Below are 16,184 nucleotides of genomic sequence, written 5' to 3' on the forward strand. Positions count from 1 at the left end.
TCGTCACTGATTGGTACTTTGTATTTTTTCAGCATTTACTTTAGATACCTACACAATGTGTGGCATTGTGACGGACCCAGCGTCTATTTATTTACCTTAAATTGACCTTTGACCTGATTGTAAATTTATAGAATTACTATTGTGTCCTTTTGGCACTAAAATTAGTTGATTGGCTTTAGGTAATTTATTTATTTTTGGACTTTAATTTAGTCGGCCCGTCGACTTTTATCGGTACTCATTTAGTCCTAGTGCAGCTTTGCATTTTGAATTGGCCTTTGTAGGCACATTTATCACATGCCGGCACATTTTATCTTTTAGGGGGAAGGCGGCGCCATTATCGCAATCCTGTCTACCTGTTTGTTATGTTTGCCCAAAAACTCTTTCAGTTGCCTCCTAACATTTTATCAAATTTGTTCCCATAATCACTTGTTTATTGTAACTGAAACCCCTAGATTCAATATTTTCCTTTAGATCGGCGGAGGCTCAATTTTCCGCATTGAAATCACATTTAGAATCATTAGGAATAGATTAGATTAGAAATTTCCAAAGTACAATTCTTGTTGCATCAGTCGAAACACGAATCGTTCATACAAACTCTGTTTTTGCGAAAAGTATTCTTATAATTTGTCGACAGCAACTTTAAAAATGTCCATTACGCTAGCTTCTGAAACGTGCGTACTTGGAAGAGTGCTCGCAGATAGCAGGCACACGACACTCAGGCACATTCTAAAGCTACCTAAAGGACAATTAAGACATCATTGTAATACTATCCGTAAGTAAGCACGGAACATGTGCGTTAGGTAAGTACCTTCTAACTACCGAGTTTCTGTACTTAAGGAGTTATCGAAGTAACCTAACGTGTAACAAACAGAACAGGTAGACACATATACATAGGATTGGACCCCAAGACATACATTAAAGTTCAACGAGTCTTTGTGACAATAACCTGAGTTTCACTCCTTAACGTTAATTATAGTCACATATTACTAACAATTTAAATTTTATGGAATTTTTCCTGAGCTATATTTATTTTTAATTCTGAAGAACTTATCATTTGCACTACATGGGCCGATATCCCATGCAGCACTCGCGGAGTTTTCACTCCAATGGTATTTCCTTATTCGGACTTAGGTTTCACTCACGGAGTCTTCACTCCAATTTTAGGTATTTATTTATACGGAACTCGTATCTTGCATAAACTATACATTAATACCATTGTCTTTTCAGCCTATGAAACTCGACTTTTCTAGTTTTCATATTTATAGGCAAGGTTGTGTCAATGTCTAGTTAGTTATTTTAAATACACCATAGTCGGCATCAGCAACCCCGCCCCACCACCATAACCGCGGTACTTGCATTTGAAAACTCGTTTAAATAATTAAATAAAGAACTTATTTAAGGAGGACAAGGTAAGCATTTCATGAGTTTCCAAATGTAATCGATCACCGCGCAATCATTGCTGGCGCGGGCGCGGCAGAATTATTAAGCATAGCCATACCTTCCCAAGGCCCACGGTCCTACCAGCTGTAGTAGGTACTTTCTAAGTTCGGTGGAAGAATTTTTTACATTTATTCGGAATATGGTTTTTTTTATTATAATTATTTTCAACAAAATCTGTTTACTGCACACATGTACGACTCTAGATTCTTCAGACTCTGAAGACCCTTAGACCCTTTAGACTTCCTTAGACTATTTAAACTCTTACAATCTTTAGACTCTAACTTAGATTCTGTAGTCTCCTTAGACTCTTTAGACTATTTAGACTATTAAGACTATTTAGACTCTTTACTTTTTAGACTATTTAGACTCTTTACTCTTTAATCTCTTGAGACTCTTTAGACTCTTTAGACTTTTTAGACTATTTAGACTCTTTAAACGCTTTAGACTCTTTAGACTATTTAGACTCTTTAGACTCTTTAGACTCTTTAGACTCTTTAGACTCTTTAGACTCTTTAGACTTTTTAGACTCTTTAGACTCTTTAGACTCTTTAGACTATTTAGACTCTTTAGACTCTAGACTATTTAGACTATTTAGTCTCTTTAGGCTCTTTAGACCATTTACTCTTTAGACTCTTTAGACTCTTTAGACTCTTTAGACTGACTCTTTAGACTCTTTAGACTCTTTAGACTCTTTAGACTCTTTACTCTTTTAACTCTTTAGACTTTTCAGACTCTTTTCACTCTTTAAACTCTTAAGACTCTAGGTTTAAACTCTTAAGACTTTAGGTTCTTTAATCTAACTTATTTTTATTTTTTATTTCCTTATACATATATTATGTGATGTGAAAAGCAGTATGGGTCACATGGTAGCAAAATTATTTTCACTTTGGGCGTTAACACTTGAATCCCTCACTACGCTCAGTATTCCATTTTAATACCTCGCTTCGTTCAGGATTCAATGTTCGCCGTCGCCGTAACCATGACATTTTGCTCCTTAGCGACACAACCTAATGTTTAATTGAAGCAGAGTTGCATCTGTTTTGCTTCGTTCCATTTTAAACAAAACAAAATCAACCCTGAATACACTATAGATTCAAATTTCAATAGCAAATTTCAGACTTTTTCCTTGTATGGCTGAGCCCCAGGAGGGTGAGTGCAATATTAACACAACAACATTTACAACCATAAAAGTATTCCATTTTTGGAGAATACTCGTATTAAGCTTAAGCTTTACGACAAATTTCACCGACAGTATCAGTTTGTTTACTTATTTTTCCTTTTGCATTATAGAAACAAGACCCAGAGAATATTATGCTGATTTGGTTAAATAATTTAAACGCATATCTAACTAGCACACGTAAGCTAAGTAGCACCATGTTGTATAGCAGATGATCTGTTGATTTTTATTGAGTCTGACGCTAAATAAAGCGTACACTTATTATTTATTTAGGTAGATAACTTCTGGTTAAAAGTGTTAACCCTATTATGTGAACTATTATTAAGAATTTGTCGTTAATTTGATACATTTGTGAGCTAATAATAAACTACAACGCACCCAGATATTGTTTCAACAACCGTTAACGCAGACAGCACCACGTTGGTATACTTAGTTACCTGTAGTAAATTACCGGTGAACAGACATATTCAGCACTACACAGCAATATGCGCGACAGTTTATTTATTATACGTATAACTTAATTATAGTTTTACACGCTTCCTTAAATACACAGTCGCTATAAAAGTTTTATTTCTATTTTATAATAACTTATTTTACTGTATTTGGCTTAATTTCTGTTCACCGACCCGTTTTTTGGAAAGATAAAAGCATTTAATAGTATTTAAACTGAATAAGACGTTGAAATGTGCCCTATAGTAATAATATTAGCGTAAAAATAGTTCTTTTCTCGATCAAAATATAGTTTAAATACCAGAAGTGTACCTTATAAAGATGTTTATGTGCTCAGAGCTATAAATTAAGTCCACAATGGGTCCATCATACCTGTGCTATTTGGGTCATTCGTCTCCCTCCCTTTTATTGAAAAAATAATTTCAAACTGATAACTTTTTGTCGGTTATTTAGCAACTACATCGATTTTTTGTTTTTTCTTACGTTCTTTATCCTCGTCGCCATTGTGACGTCTAGATTCTGTTGTATTACAAGGTGATAAATAAAACTCAGTTGGTCAGTCAGGTGTGCTCCGCGACCCGCCTGTACGCCGTGACAGTTGACAACAGAATGTCGACTTGCAGGTAGTTCGCATTGCACTTTTATTGTATAAACGTCACAGTCACCATGCCTGTCACGTTCTAACAAGTATGTAAGTGCGAAAGGGACGCGCATAGTGATAGTCGATAAAAATGGAACCGTGCTGAGCCCGCAGGTTAGGCAAACCATATTATAGTTTCGTATCACTAATGGTTTCGGAAACTACAACAGTACAATACCATATTAATATAAAGTATAATTTTAGCTACGTTTACTTATTACTTTTTTCTTCTTATTTTGATCTTATTCTTACTGTTAGTGCTTGAGATACCTACGTAGTACCGTCTTTACCATAAGGGCACACGGGGTACGTGCCCAGGGCCACCATCCTCAGGGGGCCCCCAAGGACAGGCAGTAACAGTATATTTGATTACCCATAGTAAATAGAAGATCATAGTAGAAAAAATGTTAGTTTAATTAGCTTTCTTTACTTTCCAAAAGGGCCCCAGCATAGTTTAAGACGGCCCTGTACGTCAACTAATGAATGTAGGAAAATCTTATGTGTAACCAATATTTTAACATGTATTTCTGTTTATATACTGGGTGATCAATCCAAATGGGTCAGTATGGAGAAGTCAGAAACTATGAGAGATAGCGAAATCTGTTCTTAGGAACCATGGCGTCAATTTTAGATTTAATAATAATGGCATTCAAACTTTTTTTTTAACTCTCATAGATAACCGGGAATCAAACCTGGTCAATATTCTTTATGTAATCGCGTGTAGTATTTGTTTGTATAATTGATCCCATCAAAAACATTACATGTAAAAAGGTGCAAGTCAAGCAACACTTATACTACAAAAAAGTTTTGAGATGTAATGTGAAACCAAGTCGGTTATTTTAATCAGTGCCAGTAATACATATAATGACCTGGCAATCGCACGGCTGCATAATGACATAAGGATCATCGTCACCTATTAAAAATTCTTCTAATTGAACATAACGCTAGCGCTAATAAAATTGCAGTTTGAGCATTACACATATTTACGAGTACGGTACGAGTACGAGTAAAGCATTATGTGCGATTGCCAAGTTATTATATGTATTACTGGCACTGATTAAAATAACCGACTTGGTTTCACATTACATCTCAAAACTTTTTTGTAGTAGAAGTGTTGCGAGACTTGCACCTTTTTACATGTAATGTTTTTGATGGGATCTCATCTCTTTTTGTAAGCAGTCCTTGTTTTCGGGTACTCACACCTATACTATGTATATATATACACATATCATAACTAAACACATCTTCATTCATACTCACATCGTACATCGTAGTGTACCTTTACTTTACCTACTATTTGTATTAACTGCAACAGTAACTTTGTAATAGCATATATTTATATGGAATTACAAACTTACTTATGCAGTTCTTAGATCTTTAAAACATGACTGATATTGCAATATTTTTAGGTTTTCTATGGCTTGATACACTGAAAACTACCTATGTTTAAATTTTAAAGCTTGTGGGTATGCTAGAAGTACCTTAGAATTATGATGATCGGTGAGTGTGTCAGTGTCGAAATTAAGGAATTTTGACGTAAAATAATTTTTAAACTACAAGTTCAAATTGAATGTTTTTGAGATTATATGTAAAGCATGTTAACCCCTATATGTCACTGAAAATTCAGGGTTCTAGCTTTAGCCAGCACAAAATTACAGGACGTCGAAAATGGCCTGAATTGCTTCGAGAAAAGGATGGTACGGCCGTGCCTCTTTGTAATGCTCGACTTGGCGGGGGCACTGCCGTGCCCCCAGATCCTGAAAGTATAGGACCAAGTTTTGCTATGAAATCTTGTGTAAACATTAGACTGAAATGCCTACAATTTAAATAATTTGCAATATGTTGTCATTAATATGAATCGGTCATCATTATGAATCATTTATCTGGATAGACCACTTATGCATATCTTATATCTGAACGCATTCGTTCAGCGGGCGTGCCAATTATAAATTTTAAAATGGAACACTAACAATAACAACAATAACACTAACAATAACAACGAAAAAACTTGCAGAGTTTATACCTAACATTGTTTACAGAGACTTCGATTCCCTTCGAGACCAGGTTCGATTCCCGGTTATGTACGAGAGATTAAAAAAAAATTGAATGCCATTATTATTAAATCTAAAATCGACGCCATGGTTCCTAAGAACAGATTTCGCTATCTCTCATAGTTTCTGACTTCTCCATACTGACCCATTTGGATTGATCACTCTGTATATTAAAATAAGACATATACGAATATTACGAAGACACATAGCTATCCAATTATTCCAATTTCCGGCGAAGCGCAGTAGCATAGCCGATACAGCTGAACAAGAAATATTCGCCTTTCAGTTTCGGCTGAGCGAGCAATATTTTAAAATTAAATTATAGTCGACGTGCCGCCCCGTCGCTCGCAGTCATTTGCTGGAACAATAAATTTAAAGGTAGATAGATGTACGTGCCCGATGGGGCGGCCGCAGACTATGTACAACTTATTTACATTTCCAAGCCTCAAGCGAGTCTTCTAAATTACAATATTGACGTAGGTAGCGGCGCGTCTTCATCTTCCGACCTGCTTATCCTCTTTATCTTTTGTTTCGTTCTGAGATGAGTATAATAATTCGAATTACCATTACTTAGTTAAATGGGTACTTGACAAGCAACGTATTCGCTAGGTAATTTATTCACGTTGTGTTAGAATAAAATAATGAATAATTTATTTGCTTGTCTTTTCTCTAGTGGCAAAAGATAATTCAAGCGTGTACCTACGTATACCTATTGTGGTTTAAATACTTAAAGCCACATTGAGTCTAGCTAACGAACGAAAGCTGAACCCACAAGATACAATGTAATGAGCATGTACTATCTATCCAACAGGCGTACCGATTTACTCGTATTAAGATAAAATACACGAATTTGATTTGAATATTACATTTCACAATTTTGAATAGGTAAGTACCTACGCCTTGAATATAGGTGGTAAGTTGGTAACCCAACCCAACCCTATTCCTGACATGTAAAATAATATTGCTTTTACCAATAAACGTTCTGATTCTGACAATAAAAGGTAAGTTAAGGTACCTACGTGAATCCTACTTTTGTTACCCACATTTTATTGTGTATTTTTGCGAATCAAATTTTGGAGCTTCCTAAATGTAACCTAACGTAAAGTTGTGCTTCCCATTACGATTTTCCCTTTAACTTACCAGGTAGCTACCTGGGTTTTTCAGACTGTCAGCAACAAACTTATATGCGTAAACAACTTTCAAATGGAAAGTCCCCACGGAAAAGTTGCAAGTCGATTCTGTTTATTCTTTCTACGAAGCCGTTCTCCGGGTTGCTTTGTGAATTTCGTGATACCTAGGCGAGCCCCTACTTAGCGAAGTTGAGCGCTGCTTGAGCCAATACGCCGCTCGAGGACTCGACTCGTTTCACTTCAAGCTATAACAATCCGCTTTGAGAACTTCTGCTGTGAACTTAACTATGTGTGGTAGATATCTATTTTGAAGCAAAGGAAAAATGGAAAAAATCAACGCCGCGGAAGAGATTCTATCGTAAGTAATCTACCTACTCTGTTTTAATGGCAGCGGTGTCTCAAATTATATTGGGAAATCGGCAGTAACTATTATGCGTTACTATACTAAATCATTATTTATTGATTTGGCTGTAAAATTGCGAATAATTAAATACCCTAAAACTACTATACATTCAATAATCATCACTTAACTTAAAACTAATACACAACAAAATCATACATCAAATACAAAAGACAAAAACACATAAGTACTAAATTAATTACATTATTTATTCAGAAAAATCGCTTACTAACGAAATTAAAATATTTGAATTAAATAATATATATCTAAGTGAAAAATCGACGCTTCAGGCAAGATTTAGATTAGGATATTAGGACAAGCTGGCAAATCCATGTAGACATCTACAATCTCCATCTTCGAAGACGTTTTATAGGTACTACTTGCGCTTAGCAGTCTCGATCGCCTGGTGTGCCATGCTGATACCCCTTTGGTACCTGTACCTACCTACCGACTGAAATTGTAATCGTAACCCGTTAAAAATATTGTACGTTCAGCAGTCCGTCACAAAATGAGAGCAGCCGATTCCATATTGAAAATAATCCGTTCGTCAATTGTGCGTGATGCAACCCGCCCTTAGGCCCCGCGCTAGTTTAGTTCACTAGAGTGAACGTGCGCTATCCTTACCCGGGACGCATCACAGGCCGGTGCCCAATAACGCGCATGATTGGGTTTAGAGCCACTCGCCCTGTGCTCACTGCTTCCGCTCGACGAGGCTATCGTTTATTTTTATTTTCAAATTGCACGTATTGATCATTTATTTTATAAAACTCGGCAGAGAACGAGTCCGATTTTAACTAACTCGATTTACTTTGATACACATAAAAATAAATAGGTGTGTGTACAGTTATTTGCAAAAATATGTTACACAATTATATAGATATACTTACTCGTAGGTATGTGATTCGCTCTTATGGCTTTTAAATGTTTTCAAGACTGGAGATTTTTATGGAGGTCATATTGATTATGATTACACGACATACGTTAGCAATTAAAGTGTGCGAACAGTTAAAGCGTGCGGCCCGCCTTATTTTAAGTAGGCATCGCAGCCTATGGGCACTTGCAATTCTAGTGGAGTCACACGTGCGTCGCCGAACCTACAAGTTTACAAAGAACTTTCCTTAGAACCACTGGAAACCTTACTCAACATCCTGACTCCTTGTAATTCTGAATAGGTAAGTGTATTACATTTTGCAATTACAATGTAAACTTCTATGCGCATAAGCGCCGGGAGACTGGAGGAAGCTCTCGTATGTACCTACACTGAAACTCAATGGCTTATATAATGGCTATGTGCCACGGGCACGGTCTATCGTACCTGTACGAGATTATTCGTTGGAACATACAATATACATGGCTGTTAGAGCGAATTTCGGATGCAGCCATCCGTGCTATTACATCCCAGACATCGACGCGTCCCCAAGCGATGGTGTCGCAGACACTGACACTAGCTAGTTACTTTACAGCAGCGGTCGGCAACCTTTTAGCAGCTAAGGGCCACAATAGCAGTTAACGAAGTGGACGCGGGCCGCACTTTGTTAATATTTATGATTATCAGAAATTTCGTTTGTCAATATTACATACAAAATAACCACAGGGAGGCTCGCGGGCCGCTTGTTGCCGACCGCTGCTTTACAGTATTGACAAACTTGTTGGACATGGACTGTGAATATATTACAGAAATAGGATACCTACGCTGATGGTCGACCAGCGAGAAAATCTGTGGCTACTAGCATTACCTATTTTATATAGACCGTACAGTCCAGTAAAACTATTTTTTAATTGCGTCTGCATTTAACACAGATTGGTATGGAGGTCAATTTTAAAGTACAGTAAGCTGCAGAGATAACTGCGCCCCCCCCCCTTGCGAACAGTTTATCAGTTAGTTAGTTTAGCAGGGGCTCAGTTATCTCTGCAGCGTATCTACTGTAAATGTTTATCTCAAAATGATGTAATATTGTTATCGTTCACCCGTTCCAAGTAGGTACGAGCGAAATGCACACGTTAATGATAATAAAAATAAATTAATTTTTATATAAAAAATTTGTTATTGTTTTCCTAATCGGAACTCGATAGTCGATACCGAAAATCCACTATTTTTGTTACATGCTGTATAATGTTCATGTGCGATTGCAACCTGAAAATTTAATTCTCTTCTTCTTAATCACTCCCCATTGCTGAGGATCGTGAGTATCGTGACTCCACTTGCGCTTTATGAATTGCCTCCAACTGTTTCGGTCTGTGGCTTGATGGAGGGCGGTGGTAACAGGTAGCTCCAGCTGTTCGGAGATCTGGTCCGACCAACTCTTTGGACTTCGTCCTCTAGGTCTTTTACCCTCGACCTTTCCCGTCACCACTTTTTTCTAAATTGTTGGCCCCTCTTCGTGCGATATGGCCAAAGTAGGTAACAACACGGTTTAGACATATAGAAGACAGACGTTGGGTGTTCTCCATTCTGAGTTTTTTGGAGAAAATTTAATTAATCTAACGAAATCTAAGATGCATTTAGTTAAGCGAATGTCTACTTTTAGGTACCTACCAATTTGGTTCCCTTCCGTATAGCTAAAATTACTAATAATTAACTCATAGTAGCAAAACGGATAAAACGCCGGCCACAACCAGGTGCACTCTACACAAGGTACCTAATGCAGTTACCTTCCACTAACCTTAAACTAATTTAAACTTCGATACCTACTCTAACGGGGTTTTCAGACTCACATCAAATGCTGAAACTTTTATAGTGCAGAAAGTTACATAGGTATAGGTACTTAGATTGAGAAAAGTGTAAACTTATTGGACAATAGACAGTATAGATACCTCTATTAATAAATACCGTACCTTGGAAGTCGATTTAGAGAACTATACTTTAAACATACCTATGTGGCTTTCCCTCAGAAAATTGCTTATGCATCACAAGGTGACCTAGGACCTTCTTTTCTAATGGAAAATTACATATTTTGTGCAAGAAAGTGACGTTTTGGAACATCGAAGTATCAAACGCACTAATTAACGGCTACATGTATTCGATTTTTTTGCTTATAAATGCAATGTCCAATTTTGGTAGTTAAATTGAATAGGTAGAAAAAAAAACCCAAAAATTGACAAAAATACTATATAATTCTGCATAGTTCCACTTACAAGAGAACACCGCCGGACATCCAAAAGCACTTTTGTCCAAGCTGAAATGGACACCTTCGTCTAGCCCGGTCTATAAATAATATGTTAGTCGTTAATTCAAAACCCGTGTACAGGAAAAATTGCCACAACGTACCTGCGAACACATCACAGTGATTAAATAACAAGTCGCAGGTCATGACGCTCCCCGTTAAATTGCATTTCGCCGGACGCGGCCCGTGTAATACCCATTAATCGATGAGCTTGAAACTAACAGTTCTCATGAAGTTTTATTTCTTAAATATCTTCTTGGTTAACTTGCGGTACCAGTACGGAAACTTGACCGAAAAATTTATCGTACAGTACATTTTTTTAAACACCTGCGGGCTCAGCACGGTTCCATTTTTATCGACTATCACTATGCGCGTCCCTTTCGCACTTACATACTTGTTAGAACGTGACAGGCATGGTGACAAGGGATAAAAACGCGACCGTGCTAAGCCGCCTGGTTTTTAAAAACCGTTACTTATTGAAATAGGTATTGCTTTCGTATTAGGTACACAATTCTGAACAATCCATTACGTGATGCGAGAAAATAAAAAAACTATGTTATTAAAAACAATAATTTTGTTTTAAGAATAAGTATCTGTCCTCCACGTGTGTCGAAATTTCAATTTTCCTTTTTCGCGGTAGGCCTTCAGTTTAGCACACACCGCGCTCTAACCCCTAAAAAATATGACGATGTACGGCCTTCACGTAGTTATACTGCCACTTAAAATGAATTTAAATTGAGTTATAACCTTAAAAAATGTAACAGCATCGAGAGTTAGGTAAGTAGGTACCTCTACGTCACAGTGATTAAATATCAGGCTGCAGGTTGATGACGCTCCCTCCGTTATTGCATTTCGTCGGACGTGGCCCGTGTAATACCAATTTAGCCCTGAGCTAGATGCACGTTAATTGAGAGGATTTTAAACTAAAAAGTCCATTAAAAGTATTTATACTTTGTAATAATTATGTGCGTACCCTGTTTTAACTTTTTATAAAAAGTCCATACATAATATTATTAATTATTACAATATTTCAGTAACAGAAGAAGTATAAGTAGTAATATGTAGTTCAAAATATCACAAGACGTTATTGTCGATGTATGTACAGTTGGTATCGGATATATTGGAGCGGTGGTGGCCGCGCGAGTGGATATGACGTCCGACTTTCAATCCGGAGTTCGCGGGTTCAAATCCTGGCTCGTACCAATGAGTTTTTCGGAACTTATGTACGAAATATCATTTGATATTTACCACTAGCTTTTCGGTGAAGGAAAACATCGTGAGGAAACCTGCTGCATACATCTGCGAAGAAATTCAAAGGTGTATGTGAAGTCCCCAATCCGCATTGGGCTAGCGTGGGGACTATAGCCCAAGCCCTCTCGCGCATGAGAGGAGGCCTGTGCCCAGCAGTGGGACGTATATAGGCTGAAATGATGATGATGATATTGGACCGGCCAAGGTACTCCAAATATCTGAGGCTTTGTTCAGATATCAGACACCTTGGCTGCTCCTATATATCTGATGGCGATAGTACAGTCAGCGTCGCGCGTCGTATAGTACGTAATAGCATCCAAAGTGTTCAAATAGTTTGGTACGCCATACAAATTATATGGTGTAACCGAACTATATGAATACTTTGGATTCTACCTAGTACCTACTATATGACGCTGACTGTACCATTATTTATGTTTTTTTCTCCTATGCTTTTTGTTTATGTTACAGGTTCATGAATATGCTCCGCATTTAAGTACTTCGGTAAGTACCTACTTAAGTATTTTTAAATCATAATAATATTATTTGACTGGGTACACTACATAATTCCGAAATATTTTATGCCGAATTTTAAAATATCGAATTTTATTATTCCGATTTTTAAATGCTCGACCCATCAAAATTCCGATTGTCGTAATTACCGAACGATGAAAATCACGAAGTTTTATATTTCCGAATAGTAGAATAGAATAGAATAGAAAAACGTTTATTGCAAAAACCATCTACATACAGCACCACACATATAAATTTAAAAAAGAGGATCTTATACACTAAACAGTTTAAACTATTATTAGCTTAACTAACATGCAATAATAATCGTAGTATTGATGCTGCTATAGAGGCTACAAATGGACACCACTCAGCATATGCTCTAACATAATATATATGCTATAGCGCTGGTCTTCCGTGGAGCCCAGGGCAAGAAGATAGCTCAGAACAGTAAAGGCAGTGTCAAAATGTGATTCGGTACTTAATATTTAACACAAATTAGAAACTTATACGTGAAGAAAAAGGAAAAGAAAAAAAATTGAAATTTGATATGGAAGTGAGTGGGTTGGGAATATGTAAATAAAAAATATAAGAATATGTAGAAAAAGTAAAACCGGCGATTTTTTAAATTCCGAACCACATAATTCCAAATATAACAATTCCGATAGGGAGAAACACCGAATTTAACATTTACGATTTTTGATATCACGAATTCCGAATGGTCATAATTCCGAGATTTTGAATTCCGATTTGACGTGATTCCAGTTTTTTAAATTCCGAATAACGATGATCCGAATTTGTTGTTAATAAATAAAGGTACCTAACCTAACCTAACCCACTTCGCTAGTAGCAGTTGGTTTCTGTAAAGGTCGCAGTTCTAACCTAACCTACTTTTCTAGTAGCAGTTGGCTTCTGTGAAGGTCTCAGTTCTAACCTAACCTAACCCACTTTTCTAGTAGCAGTTGGTTTCAGTAAAGGACGAAGTTCTAACCTAACCCACTTTTCTGGTAGCAGTTGGTTTCTGTGAAGGTCGCGGTTCTAACCTAACCTAACCTAACCCACTTTTTTAGTAGCAGTTAGTTTCCGTAAAGGTCGCAGTTCTAACCTAAGCCACTTTTCTAGTAGCAGTTGGCTTCTGTGAAGGTTGCAGTTCTATCCTAACCCACTTTTCTAGTAGCAGTTGGTTTCTGTAAAGGTAGCAGTTCTAGCATGTCCAAATGATTTAGATGCATTTTTATTGCAGATCAATTTTAAAAACGGCTGACCATTTAATTACTTCCCTTTTGAAAATCACGAATTTCATTACTCCGAGTTTACAAAAGATCAAATTTCTGAATTCCGAATTATTTTATTTCCGATCGGTCAATGATTTTTCGGAATGGACAAATTCGGAAAAAAAAATTTCGGATTTTTAAAAAATCGGAACTTTAAGCTTTCGTTCATATGACAATCGGATTTTAAGTATTCGGAAATAGCGCAGTCGTGATTTTCTTCTTTCGTGGTTTTCAAAGTCGTGATTTCGATATTTCGGACGCAAAATCGTAATTATGAAAATCGAGGTTATGAAAGTCGGAAAAACATATTTCGGAATATTTGGGTGTTCCCTATTTGACTTCACGTTTTTACCTCTTTAAATGTGTATATTCTGACTAAGACAAAGTTTCTTGCATTTAAAAAGTAATTAAAGAGGTAGTTAGGCTCAGCTCAGGCCCGCTCCACCAGGACGTGCATGTAATTAGTAGCAGTGGAAAATTATTCTATTTCTACTACTTTAATTATTCGGCTAATTAGCTCTACTCTTCACTTGAGCGGTTATTTCAGAATCTATCTTCACATTCAACAAAGAAGTCTTAGTATGGATATTATAGTCGGTCTTGCTTGTCTACGTGACAGTGTCTGTCACTTTCAATCGCACGGTGTTAAAAAGTAACGGTTATTTTATCACGTGGATAAAGTCATCCATAATACGCCTGCAGGTTTATATTAAACCTAGAATAAGCCTGATAAAGTGATGGATGAATGAATGTTACAACACAACGTGGAGCCATATTATTGTCTTAGGCTTTATGAGCCCACAAATCTGCCAATGGCATTTTATACACATGCTATAAACGCAGATAGCTGCCACAAAATGTGCCATTTTGTGTAGCATTCATTTTATATCTTTTTTAAGCTTATTCCTGAAAGTAGCAAGATGTATTTTATTGACGATACGAGCGCGTAGTAAAGATAACAATAAAAAACATCAATTTTGACTTTGTGTGGTTTATGAAGAATGAGTGACGTTCAATCTCTAAGTTACACGTGTCTTAAGATGTGCACCATGGGAGTAATAGTGCCTGTGAAGGTAACGCCTCGTCTCAGTGGTCGTTAGTTAATATTTGAACAGGGGCGCACTGCGCAGGGCCTTAAATAAAACATGGCAGCCGACCGAACTGAATATTTCAGGCGAGCTGGTGGCCCTACAGCCTCACTGGCTGAATTTAAGAGTAGACATCTGCCTAAACCTAGCGTCGTGTCATGTGTACCTAATTCACTTATGACATGTTAACCTGAGTGAGGATAACACAATTTGTTTTAAGCATCGCGTGTGTTATTTTCATGATAAAGAGTCAGTAGTATTCCCCTGACAATTTTCTTATGAAAAATTCCAAGGTAAACACTGAAATAGCTCGTTTTATCGTAATGTGTGTAAAGCTACCTTTTCCGATGCGCGCCGCCACTCCTCAAGCAGCGATTTGCATTATTTTTCGCGGCCTTAAAATAAAGACTACGTAAAATGTAAATTCGTGGCTCTCCTGAATGTAAAGTTCACGCTTGATTTTATTTCCATGAACCTACGCGGGTGGAATCCCAAAATTCCGTAATGAGCTATAATGAAATTTTATAGGTTAATTTTGTTTAACGTGTATCGTGTAAATAGTATTTCAATAGGCCAGAAGTCCTATACCCATATTATGCTTTCAATACCTAAACATTTGATAGATCTTTTGGTGAGGATCGGATTGTTACTACTTAGCACTATAGGTTCCTATCTACTAAGTGTACTAACTTAAGTGTTAGTTTATAGAATATTAAACATAATACAGGAAATAGTACATTTCAATGCAAGTGTGGAAAGTGTGTTCACACGTAGGTACACTGAATTACGTTTTTTAATACATTTGCGAAAAAATCATAATAAAACAAATAATGGTTACATAAGTAGGTACACTTACAGTAGTTACAGTTACGAATTTTCGCTTGAACTGGAATTATATATATATTTTTTTTGCGTTTGAGAGAGGGTGGTCATAACCCTCGCTCCGGGTCGTTCCTTATGCAAAGGTTGTCCATCGCGGTTCAACGTGGCAAGCGTGATGGGCTCCTTTGCATCTGTAGGGGCTCGGAACGAATTTTGTGAATAGTTTTTGTATTGTTAGTTTAGGTTAAGACATTTGTAATTTTGTAAGTAGATTGTAAGATTTGTATTGTATTGTATGGTATTTAAACTTTGACATGTACACAAAGCTTTTAAAAACTGTATTTTACGGAATTATATTTTATATTATGTAAGTATATATTATTCAGCACTTTCCACACTTGCACTGAAATGTACTATTAAGTAATATGTAGGTATATTATACTTCTTTTTATACATCTTTTAAAAAAACGGACTTTACAAAATGTTATCATAAGTGTTTCCATCAGCAGTTCCACATATCGGATAACATCATCAGAATGGCGTTTTCCGAGAGCAAGAGTTACCTACCAAAATACATATTCATATCACTACGAGTAGAGATAGGTGTACCTACCTTACCTGCTATTACTAATGCGGGAATAGGGGATTACACTATAAAACGGTAACTAAGAAGCACTAATTCATTTCATTCATTTCATTCATTTCATTCATTTCATTCATTTCATTCATTTCATTCATTTCATTCATTTCATTCATTTCATTCATTTCATTCATTTCATTCATTTCATTC

This window comes from Cydia splendana, chromosome 5 (genome assembly GCF_910591565.1).
Source record: "Cydia splendana chromosome 5, ilCydSple1.2, whole genome shotgun sequence".
In the NCBI taxonomy this organism is placed as follows: domain Eukaryota; kingdom Metazoa; phylum Arthropoda; class Insecta; order Lepidoptera; family Tortricidae; genus Cydia; species Cydia splendana.